Source organism: Botryllus schlosseri, chromosome 14, assembly GCF_051294905.1.
Source record: "Botryllus schlosseri isolate E-star chromosome 14, Bs_hap1, whole genome shotgun sequence".
NCBI classification, from domain to species: Eukaryota; Metazoa; Chordata; class Ascidiacea; order Stolidobranchia; family Styelidae; genus Botryllus; species Botryllus schlosseri.
Window position 1 is genome coordinate 12954724 of NC_137249.1, and position 18776 is coordinate 12973499.

Consider the following 18776-nt stretch of genomic DNA (forward strand, 5'->3'; position numbering starts at 1 on the left):
TCTGTAATATGCGGCCAAAAAGGTACGGGTACCGATTGGTTTCCCCACCTGGTTACCACAATTCATCTCACCTTGATACCTTGTGGTACCCAAGTAGGCGTGCTACCTGGGCATGCACCTTGCAATTTCGCATTTCACTGTGTTGAATTTTTGTTGTGTGATTTTGATTGGGAGCAATGTGGACGATTAAAAAATCTCCTTCATCCCCCTCTATCTACCCCTCTCTCTTTCTCTCCCTCCATCTCTCCATCTTTCTTTCTCTCCTTCTCTCTCTTTCTCTCTCTCTCTCTCCCTCTCTCTCTCTCTCTCTCTCTCTCTCTCTCTCTCTCTCTCTCTCTCTCTATCTCTGCATCTATCTATCTATCTCTACTTGCATTGCTTACTCAAGTAAATCAAACTTTCCTCTACTACTTCTTCGTCATAGTTTGTGATTTAGGCTACTTGCTATTCGCTATTTATAATTTATCAAGTAGAAGTATTATTTTTTTCAATGAGAGAAAAGGAGAGAGAAAGACCATGAAGCAGAAATTCAAGGACTATTTTCGAGGAGATTACTGAGTTTTAGTCATACTTGACAAGAAACATATATTGAGTGACCATTCCTGACCACTATGTTTCTACGGATGTTTCGGTAAATATGTTTCATTTATGTATCGGTTGCGGGGCTCCGGTGCGCAATTTCAGGCTGCATAGTTTCACCTATGTCTCAAGTATCGGCCCTGCCAAGTTACTATTAGTCGTAGTAACAATGATCTCAGTAGATTTCGATCAGCGACAGCCTTGAATCATGCAGTTATATCATATTTTCAGTTGCATTCCAGATCGTTCTAATCATAAATATAATATTCGTTACCGAGTATTATTCGCTTCACCCATCGCCTTGTAATACAAGGACGGGCACCATACCGTCACATTTTCTGCAAAGTGTCGGTGGACTGAAAAAAGTGAGTGTCAGCCGAAAATATTCGGGTTCATTTCAATATGAATATACTATTCAATTGTATATTGAAGTTCTCTACCTCCAAGAAGCTCTGAAAAAAGTGTGTATATAACCACTGTTCTATACCAAATCTCTGATTTGTAACACATCAGTCCTTACGCCGTTGCAAATAAAAATGTCCTGCATGACAACTCCAACCCAGCCCTCTATATACAGCGTCTGCGTATCTCAGTGTCCCAGTTTTGATGGCCCATGAGAGCGCATTTATAACTGATTTTAAAAACTAGTTACTTGCTTGAGTAGTTTCAAAAGACAGCAAATCTTACCTGAAAAAGTTTTGAGTTGCTTCTAAAATCGCTACTTCTACTCGTATTCATGAGTCATGAGTATAATTCCGCGTCGCTATTCTAACTCTACTTGAATACTTTTGACCAAGTCTGTATATACGTCGGTCACGTATCATATTTATATTTATAGCAAAGATGAACGGCTAGTCAATCTTTGCTTTTGAAAATCATTCATCTTTTCCGCTGATGGCAAGAATGGAAAGGAAGCAGCAACACATCTCAATCGAGTGATAAATGGAAAGCAATCTTGACGGCAATGATTCATGCCACAAGTCGGCAGATCAGGAATAATAATAAAGAATGTGTGACTGGTATAAAGGGACCACTGTAGTCGAAACACCTTGAATACCAAACGATGATAACTTCATGTCACTGGCGAAAGCGAGAGCGTGATTTCGTCCTTTTGTAAACAGTATTTCGGTAACAATTTAGTGTTGTTTAATTATACGCAGTCTTTTTTCCCAGCGGACCGGTCCGCGCGATTCTCCTACGACAACCCTACGATCGGAGAGGGAGAAGTGGGTGGAAATAGTATTCGATTTACTCATGTACAATGTTCCCTCTAATTTTTGACGAGTCTGCGCACGCTCACCAACTCACTGCGCCGACCCTTGGAAAACAGTGCGTAACGACCAAAAAAGGTCCCAACTTCGGATTCTTTGTGCGCAACTTAGATTTTCTTTGCGCAGAGACCGTGAAAGCAATGCGCATTTGCGCACGTGCGCAGCTTAGAGGGAACATTGCTCATGTAGTATGTATTTGAAACGGAATGAGTTCGAAAAAGATTTTCACGTCGATACCATATTATTGAGCGAAAGTCAACGATCTGGCCAATTAAAATGGGATTTAAAAAGAAATATGTATTCGACACCGACCCGAGACAGGAATATATTCACGGCACTCACCTAAAAGTTTGTGATCCTTTGTGAATATAAGCAGCATTGCAAAAACACGCAGTATTTTCTTTGTTGTTGAAATTCCATATCTAGATTCCATTTCAAACTAATTTACGCTACATAGCCTATGTATGATAAATATCGATTCTGGCATTGTACGCAACAGTTTCATTACTGATTTTCGTTTACTGATAGTTCTTTTTGAAGTTGGATGGATCACGTAATCTATATATGCGGTTTATTTTTTTCTTATTATGCCAGTATATATGCATCTATGCATACTCATAATATCTTTCGCTGGCAGTATGCCAGGCTCAAACCAGGTGTCCTAGTACTGCAAACAAGTGCTATTATCCACTCGTCCATTTTCAATCTCTTTACCTATCCTTTCACAATCGTCAACCTGGTCAGCCTAATTTCCGTGCACGAGCAAGTCAGGCTCACGCTGATATGGAAACAAGCCGAGTCTTTGCGGCTGTACTGTGATCATCATAAACACAAGCCCGGCGTTGGTGCGAAAGGTAATTCATATAGGGGTCTGTCTGTGGCGAGATAGCGTAGTGATGAAATCCACAGTTGCAACACCAATTGGTTGCGGGTTCGAGTCCGACAGAGGTGGACCCCAGAATTCCTACCGAAGTGTTGGAGGTTTAGCTAGACTCCTTCTCGCCATCTCATCCTTGTAAGCCAGGGGTGACCAACCTTTTCGCCAACGGGTCACACGCAATTGACAAAACATTGCGCGTGCCAGTAGTCGCGCAATGAGCGAAAATATTTCCAAGTTTACAGGTCAATGTGACTTGAGTATATTAAGTGTCTGCGTTACATCGTTTGGCTCAGTTTGCAAGGACAGGTCTATTCGTCGCCTGGACATATCGATATCGAAAGCTTCGGCCAACATGCGTCAGCCATTTTGTGCTTAGGTTTCTAGGCCAGGGGTCACCAACCTGGTGCCCGCAGGCCCCAGGTAGCCCACAAGGACCAGATGAGTAGCACGCGTGCCTGCTAGATCGAATAGCGGCATTTACAAATATTGCTCAGAGTGACCTTATATATATATATTGATTGATTCAGCTATTCTTTTTTAAATCACGCCAACACGTGATTTACAAATGACAATAAATTAGGGTTACCACATTTTGGAATCGGGAAAGAGGGACACTTTTTCAAAATTTACAAATTAGAAAATCTTGAACAAAAGGTAAATAATTACACTTCGTAGTCGGTTGACTAAAAAAAGGTATAATTTCGCTCGGCTCCCGAAATACCCGTCTGACTGTTAATTCAGTGCAATTTTATGGTATCTCGGTCGAATTGTAACTAAAATTCTAAAAATAAAGGACATATTCTCAAAAGGGAGGACATTTTCAAGAACCCGAAAAAGGAGTACAAATCAGAGGAGGACGTATGGTAACCCTTTAATACATATATATAAACACTTAAAATGATGATATCAAATATCCTCAATTACAATTAGTAATATATGCCAACATGTAATAGAATCACAAGATATCAAAGACGTAGAACGACGCCCTGTCCTTAGAGGCGACGTGACGGAATGCCATCCACGGTCTTTTTGAAATGGCGGGATGCTCCGTTATGGTAGTTCGACGTCCAGGACAATGCCAAAGTATAGTAAACAACATTACTATTCGGTAGCAGATAGCGGTGAAGCACTAGCAGATTTTCATTATCTATATGCCCATTACGTAGCCTACCGTATCTTTTGACAAAGCTTGTCTCTCTTACACTCAACGCAGTTTAGTACCATGTTTCTAATTTTCGGTAATCGATGCTGCTGTCAGGTGTAATGAAATCTGTCATGTCTGGATGCTGAACACTTGGAGATTGAAATTGTAACACCGCAAAATGACCTCCACCTCAAAGCCCACAAAGCTGCAGCAAACTTTTAGTGGTTTGTTGACACGGAAAACTAAAGTGGTGGATGCGCAGAAGCTATGAAGGTTGCAAGCGTGTTTCGTTCAACTTATAGTTGTGAATAAGCCTTTGCGGACATGAACTTCATCAAAAATAAACATAGAACACGCCTCACTAATGAACATCAGGAACACTCACTCAGAGTTGCAGTGTCAAGTTATATACCAGAGTACAGCACACTAGCTGATATCATGCCTCCCACTTCCACTCCGTCACTGACTGATATAAAAACAGATAACATGATGTCCAGTCTAGCGTGTGACATGACTTATTTTAAAATTTGAGCAGACTGTTGTTGTATAATTTATATAAACATAGTGCGAAGTAATTCGTGATTTCTGAAAAAGTTTTGGTGGCTAGCTAGTTGAAATGAGATGTTTTGATTTAAAAGTGTTGCTGCAATGTCGTTCCTGCCCAGTGCCATGAATATCAAAGTGGAAAATTCCGTCTGGTACGGTGAAACGGCGGGAGTAAATGGTAGCCCGTCGCTTCAATCAGTACCCAAAAGTAGCAATTGGTTGCAAAAAGGTTGGTGACCCCTGATCTAGGCAATCCATTTTGATAATATGACTCATTTCGAAATTACCTCGCTGGCCACGGGTTGACCGCCCCTGGTGTAAGCAGTGTCTTATCAAAAGCCTAGAAGTGGTCCTAGTGTGAATGACAATAGTGTCGACAAACGCCATGAATAGGCCCACCACAAACAACAGGAACAAGGGTCAGTCAGTCTAACTGCAGGTTGCAACCACATATTGTTGCTGGGAACACGAGATGACACTAATTTAATTCGCATAACATATCCTTCTGCTATCTGTTTGTCTACTCTAGATTCTAAAATATATACTCTTTATTAATCTATATAGAGGCTCTTAGTATGATATATCCATACAAAGGTGGGTGAGACGAGTCACTGCTGTCCAATCCGCATATTTAGGCTTACAGCTGGCACATCGTCTCGATAAAAAATCGCTTCAGATAGCTGACTAATGCAATGATTTGGAATTGAGTCAACGCCTAACATTTTTGTTACTTCTACCTAGAATCTGTTGAGGCGAAGCGCGGTGCTGCCACCACGTCTATCTCCTGTAGGCCCTTATGTAGGTCTATTAGCGTTTGCCTTCGCCCCAATTTGGATGTAAAACCAAACAATTCAGTTGACAACCTCCTCACATAGGCTGACTTTAGACCACGATATTTCCCTTCGAATTCTATACTCAAAACTTGGCGTTGGATCTTGCGAAATCTATTCCAACCCGCTTCCAGTAATTCATCTCGTCTCGGATGTGTAGCGTCAAAACTAGCGTTGCAAAATATCCGTTTACAGATGCAGAACGCCCGGAAGCGGAATTAATGCCATGATACAATGCAGGGTGCGCTAATGTGATGATGTTAAAGGCTGACGGTATCAAACACCAATACCCGACCGTTTTACTACCGCACCTTACTCAGATAACGTTATTCTATCTTGGCCCCACCATCTCGCGACACGACATGACTTCACATGACGATTAACCAAATGTATTTTGCGTAGATGTATTGATATCATATATATAACGCATTGATGATTCCTGTACTTCATGTTAATGACAAGCAGGGAAGAGAACATAGATCCCCTTCGACCAGAAAAAAATTATAATGCCAGGAGCCTGTGTAGAAATGCGTGGGTAGGATGATTGTAATCTGCTTAGCAAATCCGGCAACACATCCCTCAGCCCGATATTATGCATGTCATAGCTAGATGACCAAAGCGAGATATTCCAATGAACACGCTTACTGAACTTTTCAATGCCTAATAGATTTTGGACGTCCGAAAAGCGGTTATCGGGCTCAGAATGTACTTGATTTTATCCGCCCGTTCTTGATGGGCATGCCATGCACTTGAACATAGTGATTATGCACTATACCTTCAAAATGTTCCACAGTTGCTTTACTAGAGTCGTGGGCATCGGCGTTACGGATAGTGGCTTCGCTGTATAGCGGGGGCCGGCAACCCAGGCAAGCAAGCCATATGTGGCAAGAGAGAAGATTTTTCATGACATGCCAAATTTTTTGACGCACACAAGATCTTACAAGCATGTTTAATGAAAAAGTGAAACGGAAGTGTTTTTTTAAATCTACAAAGCTATTTTAATAAATATGCATGTTGTACAGAAATTAAATTCTACTCATATTAGCAATTATATTAAAACGTTACCCTAATGTCGTATGAATCCGTCTGGATGCGTTAGTGCAGCCTGCGAGAGCGCGACTTGTCTATGAACCGGCATTTCGGCGCTGAGCATTTCCATCCTAGGAGACACGACCTATACATAACGTTTCGGTCGACGCTGCTAAAATGACTGGCGGCGATAAACCTCAATAAAATAACCACCGGATGTTGACCAAAATGTTCGACATTGAAATGTCCACTGTCCAGGCGCTGAAATGACAAGTGCCGAATATAGTCCACGCCTAGCTTGAACCCCACGTATCAACAGATTCCCGCTAAGGAAAATAACGAGCCCCGTATCGAAAAATCGTGTTCCGTCTCGTACGTGTAAGCAATTGTAATACATCTGTAGCAAAAACCTTTACCACTGTAAGAAGAAAACAAATCTAGCGCCAGACCAACCGTTGTGACAGCAAACCAACTTGTATGATATAGGGGTGCAAGACCGTAACTGACGCACCCAAACCCCCCCCAATAGGGGGGCGAGCTCCAAGGGGGCCCAAAATCATTTCTTGAATTAGCCTAAATTTTTAGAAAATTCATGCAACTTTTTCAAAAAATTTTTGCGCTAGCCGCGATATCAAGCTACCAAATATCTTGATTATTGGGTACTCTTCCCCCAAGAAAAAATACGCAAAATTTATAGAAATATCGGCGTTGGCCATTACCGCGCTACGACGCACCAAGGCATAAAACGTTTTAGGCCATGTCACATGCGACTCCAAGAAGTGTGCCAGAACGATCGGCAGCGAGAAAACCTTGGCTGAAAAGGACTGCCTTTATGCTGAACGAAAACTTCGTTATATATAGAAATACATATGAGTTTAACTGTCCATAGACGCCTAAATGACTGGCGCCAAATGTGCACGTCTTGGTAATCCGAACCTCTTAAGACAGATACCAACGCGCAGGGAAAGATTACACTGGTCAACAAAATGAATTTTTTTTTAGGCAGAACATCTGAGAGCCGCTTCTGGTGTATTTGAGGTTGCTGATAACGAATATCACATTAGTTTTGTCAGATTGGCTATCAGTCAAAAGATATTTATACCCCTAAAAAAGCCCAAAATTACTGTATTTACCATTCAATATTTCACTTGGTAGGGAGAAAATCGTAGTTTTTCCGAATTTTATACTGCGCATAAATAGGTAATTGACTATGAAGAACCCACATATTGTTCTCAGTAATTTTATCAATATTAACATGACATGATGCGAAATATTTGTTTGTCAAAAAGGCAGTTTGTGAAGCCTGAAAATTGTAATTTTTGCACAACGGAAATACATATTCTCCTGTATCAATTGGTCATTCAAACAAGATTAAAGAGGAGTATAAAACTATAACATTTGTCCTTTAAACGCTTAATTACTATACTGATATGCGTCTCATTTCCTTTGACTGGTAAATGGATAATTTCCCGCTGAGTCAACAAAGTGGATATACCTAGTAACCCCGTCAAACGAGAAGCTTAAATCTGGTATCTGGTATATTCGAATACCGATGAGAGATTCCAATTTCACATTAGGAAGGAGTTCACTGCATGTAATTTCTCCTAAGATGTAGTAAATAAAAATTTTTAGATGATCACAAAGCACCCAACTGCAAACAGTTGGTCTGAAAATTCGTATCTGCGTATCGAAAACTTGAATACAAACATATGAGCATAAATGTTCACTTACTGTTCAGTCATCTCGATATATTTTTTGATGATCTTGTTTTTTAGCACGAGGAGAGGTTCTACCAAGACATCAGAACAACAAAAGAAAGATATCAGGGCAGATGAGATGAACAATTGAACATATTATGGTAGAAATTTGCCGGAACGTTTCAAGAAACTGCACTGAATAGCTTACAGGCGAAAATCGTACAAAAAACAAATGTGCTCTGTAATATATTATTAATTTTATATTCCAACTGAATATTTCAAATTTACAAGAGGTGGTTGACGCAAAACTGTTTGAATGAATGTCACGTTATTTAAGTATTTAGGTAAATACTTATATGCATGACTGGAGTTTATTTATGTGCATGATATCCGTGAAGTCCATAACTATGATAAATCTATTACCCCTAAATATAGTGTTATTGCTGTATTTTGATTTAAAAGGGTCTTCTGTGTGTAAAAATAACAATTAGGCCTACATTGAATTTCCAAACTTTATAGTACGACCGAGCTGATTTTATATCTAGTCATCACCGCGAAAATGGGAGATTTTGGTCAACATAGCCCCATGGGTTATCTCCACAACAAGATCCTATTTGAAAAAACTAAAGTCATATTCGGAATCCGCGCCCTTCGGAGCCCCCAAAACCACTCTTACTTTGTCTGCCTAAAAATATGTGTTGACCAGTGTTATATGCCAGTGAAGAAATACCTATTTGAAATCGTTTGATCATTTAGTTTTGTACGTTTGGGTGATTCTATATTTTTGATATAGCAGATGAGGTCACGAAATAACATCATGTACCGCATTCATACCAAGGGGCCCAACAGTTTCCAAGACATCTTACTCCACTCTACCGGTAAATCTGATTACTTGTGCAGAGAGGACAAGAAATTTATAGCAATATATATTCAATTCCAGATCTTATTGGCCGATTTTATCACGAATTATCGAAAATTTTGGCGCTTCGCACTGGCGCACTGAACAGTACAACTATAATTTCTTGGCAAAAGCGAACAACGTGATGGAAGGTCGTTTTATCACTCTGATGGAGCCCAAGACCCAAGTTTTTTTTGGGTGGCCTGACGAAGTGCTGTTTCCTTCCTGCCAACGGGTATACACCCAAAGAGGTTTAATTATTATTGAGGGGTCCTAGCTTTTCAAACACCCCCCACTCAGCTATACCGGTAAATCAAAATACGTGAGCAGAGAGAGGAAAAAAATTGATAGCAGTATATGCAATTCCCGATGATATTGACCGAATAAATCATGAATTATAGAATTTTCTCGCACTTCGCGCGTTTAGGTGAGTAACGCTGACTCACCAAACGAACATCCTATGCAGATGATCAGTTGCGATAAAGAGCGTAGATCCTGCGGGGGGTTTGGGGGGCGAAGCCTCCCAAGAGTTCGATTTAACACCCTCTGCGGGTCCCCAAGACCCACGTTTTTTGGGGGAGGCTAACGAAGTGCTGTCACGGCCCTGTGGGGGTGGTCACATTTTTCATCATCAGGTCATATCACCGTAACAACATTGATAGAGAGAAGAGAGAAAGGTGTTATTTGATTTCCCTGCACCATCGAGATGTTTCAACGACGGAGATGCGATACAACCAATTTTTTTTATTCCATGCTAGCCAAAGCGCTTCTTGGAGGTATAGAACTTCAATATACAATTGAATAGTATATTCATATTGAAATGAACCCGAATATGTTCGGCTGACACTCGTCAGGGGTTTAATCGTCAGCAACTATAGCCTACTAGAGAATTGGAAAGAACATTGTATATCAACAATCGTATCACAAACTGTGACGTCACCAGCTTGGAATGAAGTCTCAAATAAGAGAGCGTATTATATTAAGATTGTACACGAATTCCTTCTGTAGACAAAGCTTAGGCTGATGTATTTTGATAAAGCTCGACTCCATGGCTCACAGATGCAAGTGCGAGCGGCCGCTTCTGATGACGCGAGATATGTCGTCTCGATATTTTTTGCACAAGCGGGATAATCCAACAGATGTTTGCCAATGGCAGAGTTTTATGGCATTTGATCGCTCCGCGTCAAACTTGAGCAGATGAGTCAAGGGCGAGCGTTTCAACGAGCGTGATGCACGGGGACATGCTGGTTTATGCGTTCCTGAAAACGCTTCGCATAACGCACAAACGAGCATGACCCTAGATTATATATAGGGATGATCTATTATAGTGTTAATATATAGCTAGGGTTGCATTTGAAACAAATGGTGGTTCAACTCACTTTGTTTCGAACGTGTTTTACACAGAGGTCTTTTTTTGGTGAAGCTATATAAATATGCCATAATTGCGTAAATGATTTGCAAAATCATGTTGTATGAGCGTATAGGGACGTCCGTATACGGACGACGATTATCACCCGATATAGCATACGTTTATACGATATGAGGTGGGTGGAACCCTCTAAATAGTCGGTTCAACAGCTCATTGGTACGAAATGAATGTTTCGATGATGATGATCTCCGACCGTCAAAATGCTGCAAGACGGTGTAGTCCTGGTTAAAGATATTTTTGATGCGTATATGACACGGGTTGGAAGCCTATTTCGCCAAAGGAGCAATATTTACTCTATATTTTCAATCGTGAATATCAATCAACTATGGGGTCACAATGGAATATGCGTGACGTCATGGCCTAGGAAAAAAATAAAGTAAAAACATGTTTACACAAGGGCCTTGTTTTAAGCATGTTTGTTTTGAATTGATTTTTGTTTTAAACACAACCCTACACATAGCACTATACCTGTTACTTGTAATCTCCCCAGAAGGAAATATGACCGTTTTATTGGTTTCCGTGCTCCCAACTCTTTTATCTTCATACTAATGACCAGACATGCACCAATCTTGCGTTATAAGAGGTGGCGCTTCTACTGATCTGATATCTCGCTTGCTGGGCTCGCATTTCTTTTCCTTCTATTTTGGAAATGAGCTGAATTATTTAGATATGAGCCGCCGATAACATCCGCTTAATAGGCATTCTTCTAATTGCCATTGCTATTTAATTTACTTCCCAGCGACTCCGGAGAATAGACAAACGACCCCATTGGGGACGCGACCCCAAGTTTGGGAACCCTTGGTATAGGTACACATCAAACCGTCGTAGGAATTCTCAAGTCGACCTCGTTCGGACTCGAACCCACAACCCAATGGTGTTGCATCTGCGGAATATATCACTGCGCTATTCACCACCTATATATTATATCAGTCAACAAATTTCCCTACCACAGAGGATATTATCCCGGTTTGTGTAACTATAATTGAACTGAGTGTGGCCAGTAGAACAATCTAGGTCTGGCTAACCTCTGGCGTGCCACACAATTTGCAGGGAAATGCGTTTGACATCCGCGTATGCGTTTGTATATTCGTTAGTGGCGATCGTGCCTGGCCTCTTCTTAAATCGACAATGCTGAAGTGTGAAGAGTTTACTGTCAAACAAACGTCACGAAATAGTAGGCCTATCCAAGAGCAGTCCGAAGTTTCTGTGCAGTCATAAATCGTTAGTGAATCAAAATGGCCCCTTTCGCCTGGATACGTTCTGCTTGTTATAATCCCGAAGGAATGAGATTCTGGCCCGAAGAATAGGACGACTCTTTTCAGGACTTACTAAGCTATATGAGGAACGTTTTACTAACAAAAGTTTACTTTTAGAAATATTAGAATCGAGAGGTTTATTTTGAAAGAAAGGAAGTCAAGTGGTGATGATCATTACAGTGAAAAAAAGATATTTGGAAGTTGAGATACATTGGAAAAGAAAGGTAGAGAGCACGGTTTCATTGCGACAGTTATCTAAATATGGGCATCACATGATGTGATGATGAGTGTACCATGTTCGCCTTTCTACGGCTGCTACACCAATGAGTGCGGGTTCGAGTCCGACTGATGGCGACTTCCTAATTCCTATACCTGTTGGAGGTTTATCGAGGCTCCTCCTCGCCACCGCATCCGCGTAAGCGTTATCTTACAAAAAGCCTAGGAGTGGGCGGTGGTAAAAGTCGGCAATTACGGGAGAAATGAAGAATATCGGCCTGGTGTAAATGAACATAGTAGTCGACAAACACCATGAGTACCACGTTTATCTGGGCTCCTCATCGCCGATCCCGCTGTATATACAGCGCCTTGAAAAGCCCAGAGAAAGAGAGAGCCGAACTCCCGAAAGATGGCATCAAAAGACTAAGTTGCGGGCGCATGAAAATCGAGAGGGACTGATGGTGGAAGAGCGCGTGCATGGAAGTCGTCCGTAATCTGACGAAAAAGACCGTAAAAGACCGTTGAAATTACTGAAATTGATGTACTGGGCGCAAATGACCTTATAGGCGATAAGCGCCAAAGTTGTGCGAATAAAACAAACAAACCATGAGTACCACAAAACAATCAATCAAACAATTCCCCTTTCAGTCATTCTGACATTTGCAAAATTGTCTAATGAAGCCATGGCATCAAGTAAATTGAAAATGCATTTTTTTGTAAAGATGACGCACCGCCGAGACATTTCAAATCCATCATGTGCCTATGTGCCACGAACTATTATTCATTTTGAAAGAGTGCAGCGTGTCCAAAAAGTTTAAGAACACTATGTTAGATCAACAATCAGACAATCTCAGCCAGGGTTGTAAACAAGTCACATGGATCCCAGTCACAAGTCAATCTCACTTTTACAGTTTTGATTCAATTTAAGTCGAGTCATTTTCAATTCACCACCGAGTCAAGTCCGAGTCCAAGTGAGCGAGCAGAGCGTCGAGTCCCAGTCATGGTATTATGACTCCAAGTCCAAGTCTAAGTCATTGTGTTGACTGCTCAGTTTCCAGTTACAGTCTTGTTGAACCCAGTTTAAATAACTGTGTTGGGTGATATTGAATGGTTCGCATTTATAATATACTAATTTTACTCACTTATAGCTGTTTCTAGGCGCATTTTCAAGTACCAGTACCATTAGGCGAAATCCCAATAGTGCGGTTACTTTACTATTCTTAGAAATTACAATGAAATGTCGGTCTTGGCCGCAAGTCTCGAGTCATATGACTTAGTTCGAGTCATGCCCAATGACTCGTGTCCAAATCGAGTCAATACGCAGATTGAATCTAGTGGAGTCATTTCCTTATTTTGAGAAAATAACTTGAGTCAAGTCGAGTCATCACAAAATCATGACTCGAGTCATTGCAGCTCTGATCTCGGTGCAGTGGAACAATAACAACGTAGTATACAATTCACGAATCTGCGCAAATATACACCAACTCATTTCGCGGTACCCTGCTCAACAATGCGTGTCACATGATTTATTGATAGAATCACATTTCAAACGTTGGATTTCGTTTTATTACGTGACACTAGATCACCACATTATGAATGAAGAAGGGTAAATGCCCTCGAAACATGATGTGGTCTCAACTTGAAGGTAAGCCATTTAAGTCATTTTCTTCAAAAAGCCGACGTATTCGCACTGCGTTTATAAGATTTGAACTACAAAATACGTGTGATCTCTGTGGTATCGAGGTTACTCGACATCGAGAGTCATTTTTCCGTGCTGTTGCATAATGTGGAAGCAAAGTTAGTGACGTGTCAGTGATGTGTTTTGCAAGCAAAACATAAAGAAATCGACTGTAAAATGGTGGTCACGTTAAGAAAATGCACGTGTGATGAATATGTCTTCACAGGTGGGAGAATATCGTCGATGAGAATTTTAACTTTTTCGAGGTTATATTTATTTCCATCTGGCATCTTCATACAATTCCCACCAGTTTCATGGGACTTTTGTGCATAATGTGAGGCTTTCGGTCGCCCAGCTTTCTTTCAGTTCACATCTTAGCGTCCGAAAGTTATCGTGCTACTTTGGCTTCTCAACATATTTTGCAGAGCAGACCTTCCTTACTCGAACAAGAACAAATCACTCACATATTGGTGCATTTGTTACTGGGGACGGTGTTAACCTCTGAAAGGTTTAGGTTCACGAGCACGCGAACCTTTTTGAAAGCTTCTGTGTTAACGCAAACGTGAATATCATGACATCACGTGACATCATATTGCTAATTTCAAACCTACATTTCAGTGTACCCGATACCTCGTGTTGACTCAAGTCACATTATGCAACAATGCTGAAATAGCCTACATGCTGAGTTATCAACAGAGGTGGTCACTGTGGTCAGTAGGAATTACCTGTACTTTTCCGAAGTACTCAAGTAGTTTTACGCTACTTCTGGTACTTACTGGAGTAAATCTAATTTCCCGTTACTTCTACTTTTACCTCGTAATATTGTGTGGTCTACTTACTTACTTTTCGCTATTTTCAGTTTGTTAAGTAGAAGTAGTTTAATCCCCCATGCAGAAAGATAGCCTGAAGAATTTCGGGGCTGTTTTCACATAATATCAGCATTAAACTTTCCTAAAAGTTACTTAAATCCAAAATATAGCGAATGCCATTTTTTTTTCAATATCCTCGATTCATGATGTCAGATGAATTGTTTGGATAGAATGACTTGAATGCTCACACAACTTTGAAGGCTTCATAATTCCTTTGCAAAGAAACTTCTTCCATGTACTTTCTTTTATTTGACATTTCGTGATATGGGAGGGGAATGAGGATAAGTTGAATATGAAAAGTCAGATGTGAAAGGCTTCATCTGTCATAATTTGTCAACGGTAAAATAGTGACAAAACAGTCGATGTAGAAATTGACGTAATAGAAGTGCACGTAAAAGTAGGTTGCAATGATTTCCTGAGACGCAAACTAGAAATCATGAGCACTCATTTAGAAAATTTCCACACGGGCGAGTAAAAACCTTCTCGTGGGCTACCCCAAACCTTGTCACCCCTGGAATGAAAGATAGAAACTGGGTGGAGCAAGAGCAACTATTAGTGCAGAAATCGTATACCGCCAACTTAACGACAGGTTAGGCAACGAAGACGCGACAGCATACACAGTTGTTTATGCAGCTGGGGTACAACGGGGATAGTTGGAACTATCTTTTAGATGGATTACCATTACGGCGACTTCCTTTCGAATACTTTCTGGCTGTGGACAGAAAATTTAACACCACATCATATATGTAGAGCGCAGTGTCCCTTCAAGCTATCATATCTGAAGTGACTTATTATTTTGGTATTGAAATAACAACATTTCGAGGTTTATTTTTTATTAGCCCTCTTCGGACCATTTGATACGTACATAAAGAATTCCATTGACACCAGTTCTAAGGATCCCTGTTTCATCAGTATCAGCAGGTATTTTCTGGACACCATCAAAATTTCGTTCTGGGACCATCATAGTCAGAATCCCCCATCGCGTTCATTGATCATCATTAATAACTTTCCTGACCAAAGAGGAAAAATATCATTGGCAGCCAAGTCTGCTGAAATACGCGTTTTTTTTGTGCGCAACATCTTAATCTTGTGTTTCAATGAAGTATGCAATCTTTCATATTCGTGTTTCGACGATGCGTCTTTTTGTATTATGCCCGTCGTAATAGGAATGTTCTTCTATGTCGTTGCATGCACTTGCCGTGGGTGGTATTATAGCCGGTCGCCTCTCTCCTTCATTGCTGTTGCAGCCTGCAGAAATTAGTTCTGATAAGGCGGTGTTGTATTATTAATTTTCCGAAAATCAATTTGCTATATCTACGAGCGACGTATACCTGTAAAATCACGACGCTTCGTTTGCTTGCAGCATGCGACGGCTTTGTTCCAAATATACTCTGGTGCGGCCGAGTATATGACCGGATTCAACACGCTGTTGATAGGCATCAATACGAACAAGGCAATATCGGTGAAAATGCATGCCTGCCGATATTCCTGAACTGTTACAGACAAGACGCAATATGAATATTTATACTACGGCGTCACGAAACACAACAATTTAATACGCTGGTATGGTGGAATGCCTGCTGTAAACTATTCATTTTCTAACACAGGAGCCGCTAACCCGTGGCCCGCGGGCCAGATGTTGCCGCTAGATAAATCTCGAAATTAGATAAAATATCAAATAATAAATTGCCCATCTAATTTATGGTGAACATTGTAGGGCAAACAAAAATTGAATCGCCCGACAGCAAAATAAAGGATATCGATGACTAAAATATCAGTTCCGACGCATTGGCTTATACGACAGGGGCCCTGCTTCGTATATGACCAATGACCATAACGTAGAATATTTTGTGGTAGATTTAATTGACTTGATATTTTTCTTAGCACTTTGTGCGATTGAATGACATTCATTTTGTTGCTTTTAATACCCCCCCCCCCCAGAAAATTAAAAATTAAAAATACGCCCAATTTACAGAATTGAGTCTGACTATATTCGTAATTATGAGAGAACGTGTAGTACAACCTCTGGCCTCGCGTCTGCATTCGCAGGAAGATGGTCGCCGATGAAGCCTTTGCACAGATTGATAAACGCATATTCACGAAAATTTTCGATATTGATATGTCCATGCACCAAATAATCATGTCCTTGACAAATGAGCCCAGCGGTATACAGACGCGACATATGCAAGTGACATTAGTATTGACCGAACTCATTCATTAACTTTGAAAAAATTTCGCGCCTGGCGCGGTTACATTGCACACTCATTTTTCATGACCTTATTGTTATCGATTCTGATTGGTAAACTGTAGGTCTTGTTTTCATCGTTACCTTATCCGGTTCGCTACCATCGCACGACTAAAAGAGGTCATTAACATTCAAGTGGCCTGCGCAATGGTTCGTAAATCCCATGTGGCCCGTTGGCTGAAAAGGTGGACCGCCCCTGGTCCAACAGGTCTATCGTCCATTTCCTTAACAATTCGTAGCATTCGAGTCACAATCCCATACTATAAAATGATATTTCCGGACTCCTCCGTTACTTTACGTTTCAAAAATGTCAATGGCAATCGATCATGGTCCAAATAGTCTTACAATTGCAGCAGACCAGGTACGTCAGATGGAGTTTGCTTGTTGATTTGAATCACACAATGACCTGACTTTCGAATCGTGATAGAAATTGCGTGAGTTCGATTTGACTCCTGTGACTTAACCTCAAGTCTAATGATAATGGAATCCATAAGCCATTCCTTTTCCTACCAATAATACTATAAGGATGACGTGATGTCATTCCTCGGTTGAAGCTGAATATTTGTAATCGATTCGACCGTGCCCCTGCACGAAATGAAAACGACAACAATCGATGACGTAGCGAACCCATGCGGACACTTTTACAGGTAAAGGTATGATAAATGTGTATGATGCTTTGGGTGTCGTAAGGGTGCATAGCAGAGTGGTCAAACTCAAATTGCGTCGCGGGTCGGTTTCAAACATTCTGATCGCTCGCGGGTCAGACCAGTCAAATGATTGAAATTCCATGCCCTTGTTTTTGCTTGAATACTCAGTTATTAGGCCCACACAATAATAATATGATAATATATTCCACTATAACGAAAGGGCGGGCAACATACGGACCGCGGGTCGGACCAAAAAAGTGGTATAGCCTACGGTCCTTAGGATATCTTGTACTTGTACTAGATATAGTCGATGTATGCGATATGATATGGTGGAAACTGCGAAATCGTCGCCAGTTCTGATGATGATGACTGCCGACCGTATAAATGCTGAGTGACGGTATAGTCCTGATCAAAGATATTCTTTGGTCAGTACTAGACAAGGGTTGGAAACCTTTTTCGTCATATTGACTCATTATTTTCAATTTTAAGTCGTATGGAGTCATCTAACAATAGCAATCTAATGTGACGTCACAGTTAGTTTCGTGACTGCATGGCTGAAAAAAAGGTTGTTTTAACAAGGGCTTGTTTTAAACATGCTTTTTTTATATTGATTTTTGTTTTAAATGCAGCCTTAGCCAGAGTAGCTATACCAGATGTTCACCATATCGTAATAAAAGCAAATTGCTGCAATGCTCGTGAAAAACAGTCACCTGAATTGCCGATAGTAGGAAGTAGGCCTAAGTATCCGATCACGCACATTGGAATCCAGCAGAAAAAGTCTGTTGCTAATATCCAAACAATCTTTTTTAGTAGCTGAGAGTCTTCAGCAGGGGCCACGGATGATTCCATAGCTTTACGTTTGGAGGATTGTCTAAATCAAACCGCTGTGACTGGAGGGTTATAAGTTAGCCTATAGCTGTAGGCTACAAGAAAGGGCTTCGATACTATTCTGTCAACATCGGTTTTGAAATATTAACAAACCGACTCGTCGGATTGGTACATGCAACACATAAATTTAGGGTATACCGCTTGATTGACACAAGTGTACACAAGAAATGTGGGTGGTATATGCATCGTATATACTTCATGGTTTCAATGGCACGATACCAGCAGGCGTTCCCAACCTATTGGCCGCGACCTCAATGGGGTCGTTTGCCTATTCTCTTGGGTCGTGGAGACGACAATTAAATACCAAAGACCATTAAAAGAAGGACGATTAAGCGACTCATTTCTGAACATTTTAGTTCATTTTTCAAAATAGAAAAAAAAACTATATCCGAGGATTGAGAACCTGGCAAACAAGGTATCATATCAGTCGAAGCGTCATTTTGGAACGCAACCTACTCTAACGTAAGGTTGGTGTCTGGCCACCACTAAGAAGATCAAGCGTCGGGAGCATAGAAGGGTAGTGCTATGTGTTGACAGTTATAATACATACTCACACATGCTCGGTGCGATCGAAAAACTAACAGATCAGTAGTTCTTAAACTTACGAAGTTAAGAAAACAGTGGGTTAGATTCTATGGAATCAATGTAATAGGGGTAGCTTATTTTTGCGACCA

At 40.8% G+C, this 18776-nt stretch overlaps 1 long non-coding RNA gene across 1 annotated transcript; it reads right to left on the reverse strand.

Annotated features, from left to right (window-relative positions):
* Nucleotides 1–15372: 15372 nt before the first annotated feature.
* Nucleotides 15373–17028, reverse strand: LOC145454940 (uncharacterized). The gene is made up of 2 exons (XR_013920253.1): nt 15654–17028; nt 15373–15570 (listed from the first exon to the last, which is right to left on the reverse strand). It is a non-coding gene; the product is annotated as an uncharacterized LOC145454940 (long non-coding RNA).
* Nucleotides 17029–18776: the final 1748 nt, after the last annotated feature.